Below are 8,702 nucleotides of genomic sequence, written 5' to 3' on the forward strand. Positions count from 1 at the left end.
GAAATGTTCAGGTTAAAAGGGTGGGAAACAAAAGACCCTCCTTTGTTTTAAGATTAGTTCCTATGCTGTAGCCAAAGTCTCAACAGTTGACCAGTTTAAAATCTCTCTTTTGAATGTTTCCAACCCAGATCAGCTTGTACAGGAGTAAATTATTTTTATTGTTAGTCTTTCCTTGGTGCCTGTGTGGGTTTTGTGAAAAATGTAAAAGTAAAAAAAAAAGAGTTTTCTCTCAGAATTTTAAATTATATTTTCGTTACAGGTATTTATAATATAGCAAAGATTTTATTGAACAGACAGAATTTTAAAAGGCATAATAAATTATATTGAAGAACCAGATTTTTTCTTGAGAAAGAGACAATTTCATCCAATAAACGTATTTTTTAAAAGGCATGTTACAACAGCAACTGCAACATGTATGTGATGTGATGTTAAAATTTGTCTACTAGTAGCATAATACAATGTGTTAGCAGAGCTCAGTGTGTGGTCTTAACATTTGTAAAGAAAACAGTAAGATAAAATCAAGCTTTTGACTTCAAAGGAATGGGAAACTAAGTTTAGAATGAAAAATAATGACTTGGGGAAATAACCAGGATTGGGTGGAAAGAAATGTGGAATGTATTGAAAATGAGGGCTTTCAAGGGATCTCTTCAGCAGTAACACTCACTTGTTTCCTTCTCACAACAGCAGCAAAGTAAGTATTGTTGTGGGCATCACTGACAGTAGCACTGTCTGTAATTCCAACAGTTAAAAGAATTCTGCCTATTTAATTGACAGATGTGTGTGCCAGAAGCACCAAAATGAAACAAGGCAGCAAAAAGAGTCATGGGGTCAAGGTAAACACATGGGTCTTCAGTTCCTTACGTGAAAACTGTTGAAATAATTGTTGTTCCCTCTACCACTACTACTCACATTTAAAGCTAGCAGAGAAATGAGCCCTTAAACCCTTGTACACCGTACACAGTGCAACCAACTACCTTTCAATTACTACATCTGCTTTGTCAAATGCCCTAAGGATAATTAAAACACTCTTAATGTGATTTCAATGGATACATTCCCTTATGAGAAATACTTACAGTAAATGTACACAAAAAATGGATTTCTGAGGTAGCTTTAAGAGAAAACTACCTAGCTTCCACACTGAATAGCACTTTTTCTCTCAAGCTGACTGGCTTTTGAAATGCTGCATTTGAACTTTCTACCTTCACCAGCTCTGAGTTTTCCAAGCAGAGTTTCTGATAAGTCACATCTTGTAATTCCAAACTTGTTAATTTAGTTTTCAAATGAAGTGTCCTCTTTCTTATCTCTCCCTCTCATCTTCACTCTGAAAGCAAACATAAGCATTTTCAGTAAATAGAAGGCTAATTTAAGAGAGGAAAGGGGGGTGGGGGGGGTTAAAAATAAATTTGAGCTCTAAGTAATTCTTATTGCATTATCTTAGTGTCATAGATTAAATGAGGACATGGTCTGTTTGTTAGGGAAGGAGAAACACCTGATTGTTCCTTTTTTTTGTGCATAGATCATACTGTGGAAGTGACAGTCACAATTAACTCCTTGTGCATCAGATCAACAGGAGGGACTGCACTGTCCCTGAGAGTCTCCTTCCGCAACATTAAACCAGCCTCTGCCCCTGCAGATTTCCAAACATCACAGATCTAAGGAAAGTTGGCATCTGAGTTAGTATAGCTCTGAAAATAACTATAGAAGAAAAAATACAGGGAGAAAAATAAAGAATTATTATACAACACAGTACCTGCAGAGCCTAAACCCTTTCTGTTTGACCAAGTATTTCCGTTCAGGAAGTCCATTTTCAAAGCTCTGAGGGACCATTCCATTCACAGCAGCATTTTAGAAAAGGAAAACTCTAGAAAAGTGTATTTTGCTCAGAATCAATTGGCTAGCTAACATGTCTAACTGCAGACTGAAAAGGTTCAAACTCCAATCACTCTAGGCACTAATAAAGCTGATTTCTGTGAACATTCTTCTATTTAATTACACAAGCGCCCATTAAAAATATCACTTCTCCTACTGCTATTTGTGAGAATAATGTAATCAGAAAGAATGAGAAATTTTGTTTCCAGCAATGCGCTTAATGTCTATTGAAAAAAACCATACATCTAATATGTTCCAAGTCCCACTAAGATACCAGAGAAAAATAAATAGATAACATATCAAAGTGGGTGGTTATGGAAAATACATCCTAATGTTTACATCATTTCAGCTATTTGACTGCATCCAATCAAACGTAGCTAAGCACATATCTCTTTCTTTCTGATGTAATATTCTTTCCCTAAAACAAATTAATTGGATGCTGTTGCATGCAGCATTTTATTTGACTGTGGCCGCATTATCAGCCAGTGTTTCAAACCATAAACATGCAGCATAATGCAGTGCCATATATTCTGATAAGGAAGTGCACTTAGGACAAGGGGCGTGCAGCTCTGCCTGTGCTGCTGCACCAAGGGCTCATGTGAAACAGATCCATAAAGGCTGGAAAAAGAGGAGAGCCAAATACCAGCCCCATTAGCCTCAGGGAATTAATTCCAATCTTCAGAATAATGTTGGTGGGGTGCAGAGCACCATGAACATCCAGGATCTCAGGAAGAAGTTTGGCCCCACAGTTCAGCAGGGAGCTCAGCTACTTCCATCCTCACTCACTGTTCATGAGGGACATCAAAAACTGAGGATTTAGTACGAACTCTCTGCTGTGAGCTTCTCCTCTTTTACACTGTATTTCTATTACCTCACTTCAGAGAGGTGCACCACCCTTCAATGAAACTTTTTGGACAATTCAAGTAGTTAGTAAAAACACCATTTCATCCATGACTTTCAGGCATCAAGCTGTCTGAATGCAGTTCGTTGCTTGCACTTTTACCTAGAACAATACACACAATGCACATGTAACAACTCCATCCTTGTACAACTCCATGTAAAATCTCTTTGATGCTGGAATGTAGCAACTCCAAGCAGGAAGAACAAGAAGGAAGAAGCTGCAGCACTAATTTGGTAAAACAGAGTTTAAAGCTAAATTTCAGCTTGGATTTTCCATCATAGTAGCATTAATAGTGCATGTTGTTTTGGAGTGGGACAGAAGAGGAAGGGAGATTTGCTTGTTTGGTTGTCCCTTTAGCAATTGGGGGTGAAGAATTTCCCAAAGAATTCTGTGTTTTTGCAATTGATCTAACAGAAAAATAACTCTACCCTTATAATGCAAAAGATAGCTATAACTCTGAAGGGTTTGAACAGTTTAGACAGAACTCTAAACTTTGACCAGTTTAGACAGTTAAACATTGCTGGCTTTGTGACACAGCAAAGAAGTGTGTATTGGGCACTGCAAACACTGGATCTCTAGCAAAAACTTTGCAGTCAAAATTCTTTCAAGACTTTGAGCTTCGAATTTGAAGCTATTCAGGAAGAAGTATTCATAATACCTTGAATAATTACTTGTATTTACTTTAAAATTAATCTACATAGCCTCCTGTAGAGCATCTATAGGTTCCAGAGATCATTCTGAGTCACACTATGTAGGAGACTGACTGTCTCCAGAACTATATAGCAATTGTGAATCACACTCTTCATTCAGGCACTGAATTCATGTGTTTACACTTAGGCAGTTGCCCTTATCTCTTCCCCCTTCTGGCTCCCAGGATGGTGCTGAGCCATGCTGAGTCCACCTTTTGTAAAGCTTGGCTGAAGCTCTTGCCCTGTGTGTTCAGACAATGGAGCACTCCAGTCCACTGTTGGCTACAGAAAACTTGCAGGGATCTCCCACTGGTGTCCAAGATTGTCTCTGCAATTGGATTGTTCTCCTTCCTCAACCCCCCAGGCCTGAGAAAAATCAATTCAGAAAACAAAAGGCATTCTTTGCTTTAGAAAGTCGTTAAAGCACAGGCTGCGTGTGATGCAAAACCATTAAGCCTGCACTTAATCCTATTTACTTGCTTAAATCAGTCTCCTGTCCTGTTAAAGTACGTGTATGGGATCAAGTACCTCCCAGAACACTCGGCTGAATCAGAAAGGATTACTCTTGCATGGTACTTCTGCACGGAACAGGGGGGATATGATGCTAAAGTTCTGCTCAATTACTGCAAATACCTCCTTGCAATCCTATATTGAGTGTGTGAGTCATGCCTGGATTTCCATACACTGTGCCACTGAGTCTCATGAGCTGCTTACATTGCAGTGTACTGGGTTTCAACCTGGCGTGGTGAATCACCTTCCCTCTGGGAAATGTGTGCCAAACCTTCTTTATTAGGGGAACAACACTTGCAGAGCCCCTGACAAGCATCATACATTTGGAGACCTTACTTCCACAGAGTCCTTAATAAACACTTAATAAAACAGTCAGATAATAACTTCACATCCTTAATAAACATGTCAAATGTTCAGGTAATTCACATCTGGGCTACCTTACTCTTCTTTGGAAGCTCAGGGAATGCTCTCCATTTATAAGAAGCTAGACCATGTGTAGTGTATTATAACAATTAATTTTTTTTCATATTATGAAGCTGTACAGATGCATTAAGGTCAGAAGATAGATGCTTTGTTATTAATTTTGAGTAATTCTGCAAGGCTCACTCTGAATGCACACACATACCCGAGAAATGAAAATAGATGAAAATTATTTGACTTGGGTGTTATTCCACAGCAGCTGAAAAGAAAGAGATGGCAGTTTGGACACAAAGCCGGGCAAGAAGGAGTGCATTTTGTGCTTTTCCATTCCCTTTATTCAAACAGCTCTGTTACAGTACCTTGGCTTCAAAGGACAAATTTTAGATCTTCCTGCTGTTCATGCTGATGAGTCAGATATGGTTTGTTTTGTGACAGAATTAATTGCTTTCATGATCTCTCATGTCTCTCTTTCCTATCAGAAGTCTAATCATAAAATCCAAAGCCCAGCATTTCCAGCTGTTCAAGGTTCATCTGCAGTTTGTGTTAATGAGCTTGGTTCTTTGAATTCACCCCTGTAATTTTATACTAGCGGAGAGCCTAAGCCATTATCCATTTTTGGGAGCAGACATCAACATGTCCTTACCTTTAGAGATGATGAGAGTTTACCTTTCTCAGAAAAGCTAATGGCAATTTCCTGAGCTCAGTTTGTTGCACTGTTCAAAAAACACATCAGACATCCATCAGAAGCACAACCTCCACACACCAGGCTTGCTGATGGAAGGGTCTGTCTTTACAAAAACTTTTAAAAGAAGCAGAAGGAAGGAAGGAAGGCCATCTTTCCTCATCTTTCAGTGGAATCTGAGACATTAACCCCTTTGGATATATTTTAAAACCCAGCTTAGATTGCACCTCCCTGGAATGAAATATCCACATATGGATTTCCAGCTGTGATTATGCACTGAACTATTTGAATGTTCTGTTAGCTCAAAGTCAAGGCTCAGCTTCCAAATATCTTGTGTTTGCATCTGCTGTGTGTGGAGTCATACAATTAGTTTCCCTGTGTGTGGGAGTAAGAGTGGAAGAGGAAGAGATTTGATTTACTGCATTGCACATAGCATTGCACCTGATGTCTAGATCACCCTGCCCCATCATCTCCTCTTTTCCTGAGTCACAAGTGGAGCTCATCAGCTCAGGCACTTTGTTTTCATCAGCAGTACTGCTGTCCCTCAGTAATAGCCAAATTATGAAAAAAGATTAACAGCCTCCTGGGATTTAGACATTTAAAAACAGCAAGGATTTTGCTTCATGGAAGCTGCCCTCAACCCTCTTAGCCTTCACCCTCAGTGAAGGGTGGAGTGAAATTAATGACAAATTTGATGGAGTGGAATTAATGACAAAACAGTATCTCATGCCTTTAATTCTCATCTCCATCACTTGGATTTACACATTGTTTGCAAGATTTGCAGGTCTCATAACATGTGGGCATATGATGGTTCTCTTGTAGGTTCCAAAGCAGACTTCAGACAGTAACTAACCTGAAAAAAAATAAAAATCCTCAGGACCAGAAAGCTGCAAAACAGACAAAGCTGTTGGGTTTGAAACAGAACTACCCATCTTGAAGTTAGTGGTTATTGTCCTCTAGAATTGCCCATAATATACACAAACAAGCATGGATATATCTCTGCCTAAATCAGGGGAAAATGTATAAAGATAAGCATCACTAACTGCTCTCTTGAGTAACATAAATTTTCCTTTGGTGACAATGCTTCACACTTTTTTGTAGACAGAAAATGGAGACCAGAGTGGCACAGCCCTCCTGTTCCAGCAGCTGTCATGGCTTTTAACTTCTCCCAGCCCACAGATGGCCAGGAGAAACACCACAGAATCACAGAATCATGCTGAGTTGGAAGGGGCCCATCAGGATCATTGAGTCCAAGCCCTGGTCCCATGCAGGACATCCCAAAAGTCACATCATGTTCCTGAGAGCAAATGTCCAAATCCTTCCTGAACTCTGTCACTCTTGACCACTGCCATGACCACTGCTCTGTTGTGCCTGTTCCAGGGCCCAACCAGACCCTGGGGAAAAACCATTCCTGGTATCCAGCCTTGTTGGGAAAGATGAAAGTTTGACAAGAAAGTCTCACAGACATGTATGTTTAGCTGAACGATTTTTGAATGCAGAATCTGAAGAAGGAATAGAGATGGAAGCAAGTTTTGATATAGAAGAAAAGAATTGCTGAGCCAGTCTTACTGGATAACCAAGAAGGCAAAGGGTGTGTTAGTTAGAAGGGGTTTTTATGGCTTAGAGAAAAGGATAAACTCACCCCAAACAAGATATTTTTACAAAACAGAAAGATAGCACAAGCAAACTAGTCAACAGATGTTTCAAGCAGAAAAAAGGTCTCAGAATTTTCCACTGCAAGAAAACTGAAAAACAACTTCTACCTTAAACTCGAATGTATTCTAGCTTAAACTATAATGTACTGACTTTTAGCGATTGGATATGAATATGGTATTTCTATTAGTTATGATAGGCTATAGATAAAAGTTAAGGTATAGATTATAGAAAAGTATAAAATGCATTGTAACCAAAACCAAAGGGTCTCCAGGCCTGCCTGTCGCCCTCAACTCTGGATGGCTGTACCATCTTGGATGGAACAAACTGCATTTTGGAGACCCAAACTGCATTTTTAGAGTCCCACGTCTGTCATTTCAGCTCTTACACAACCTAAACCTCCCCCAACTCAACTTCAGGCATTTCTTGCAGTCCTGTCCCTGGTGTCAGAGAGTGAGCAGATTGGAACCTGCCCCCTGCAAGGATGCTGGAGCCCCAGTGGGGTCTCCCCTCAGTCTCCTCTTCTCCAGCTGAACAAACCAATATCCTCAGAAACTCCTCACCTTCAGGCCTGGCATCATCCTCATGGCATCCTTTGTCTCTGGCAGTTTAATGCCTTTTTTATGCTGTGATGACAGACCTGCACACAATATTCCAGATGAGGCCATCCCAGCCCAGAGCAGAGCGGGACAATCCCTCCCTGGCCCGGCCGGCCATGCTGGGCCTGCTGTCCCCAGGGCAGGGATGTCCCTGCTGGCTCCAGGGCACTGCTGGCTCCTGTCCAGCTGGCCATCAAAGAGGATCTCCAGGACCATTCCAGGGGCAGAATCCAGCACCTTCCCTTGTGGAACTTCACACAGGTGGTGATTGTCCAGCCCTTTAATTTGTCAAGGTGGCCTCTGCAGGGCCTCTCCTCTTTTGAGGCCGTCTGCAGCTCCTCCCAGCTAAATGCTGTTGTTGGACTTTGTGCTCCTTCCAGGTCTACATTCAGGTCTGCATTTGTGAAGATGTTGAAGAGAACCTGCCCGAGGATGGAGCCCTGCAAACCCCACTAATGACAGGTGACCACTCTGATGTTACCTGGTTCTCTGTAACTCTTTCCTCCCAACCCATGAGCCAGCTGCTCGCTCATCACATGATGTGTTTATCCAGCTGTGGAATGGACATTTTGTCCAGAAGGATCCTGGGAAAGACAGTATGGAAAGCTTTGCTGAAATCCAAAAAGATTACATTAGCTGTTTTCCCTTGATCCACAAGGGGTGGTTATCTTGTTGTAAAAGGAAATCAGGTTTGGCAAGGAGGATTTTCCCCTCATAAAGCTATGCTGGCACTGTTCTTCAGGTGTTTTTCAATATCTCCCAGGTAATCTTCTTCATGATTTTACCAGTCAGTGAAATGAGACTGACAGGCTTGTTGTTTCTGGGGTTTTCCTTCTTGCCCTTTCTGAAAATCACAACAATGTTCACCCACTTCCAGACAGCTGGGACCTCCCCAGTTCCTGGCTGCTCAAAAATCATTGAGGGAGGCTTTGGGATGACATCAGCAGCTGAGGATTCTCAGACAAATCCCAACAGGCTTCACAGACCTGCAGGGATCCTGTTGGAGCAGCAGATCCCACATAAGGGTCAGCTGGGAGTTAATTGTTTTTGCAGCTGTGGTCTCCCAGCTCGGGGCACTGAGACTCCTCTGGTCCATCATCCATACTGAAGACAGAGGTAAAGGGTGTGTTAAACACCTCTGCCTTGTCTGTGTCTCTGTTTGTGAAGTGACCATCCTCATCCTGGAATGGGGCAACATGATTTTCTACATTGGTTTTTGTCATTAATATACTGGAAAAAAACTCTTGTTAGATGAGCACTAGCACTTCAGCTAACCAGAAAAATAGCACAGGTGGGGTCAGGATCACCTTTTGTTGCCTGAAGAGGGGAAGGCTGAGTCATCTTCCTATACATATCATGTTTCATAGCTTATTGTGCCA

Source organism: Serinus canaria, chromosome Z (assembly GCF_022539315.1).
Source record: "Serinus canaria isolate serCan28SL12 chromosome Z, serCan2020, whole genome shotgun sequence".
NCBI classification, from domain to species: domain Eukaryota; kingdom Metazoa; phylum Chordata; class Aves; order Passeriformes; family Fringillidae; genus Serinus; species Serinus canaria.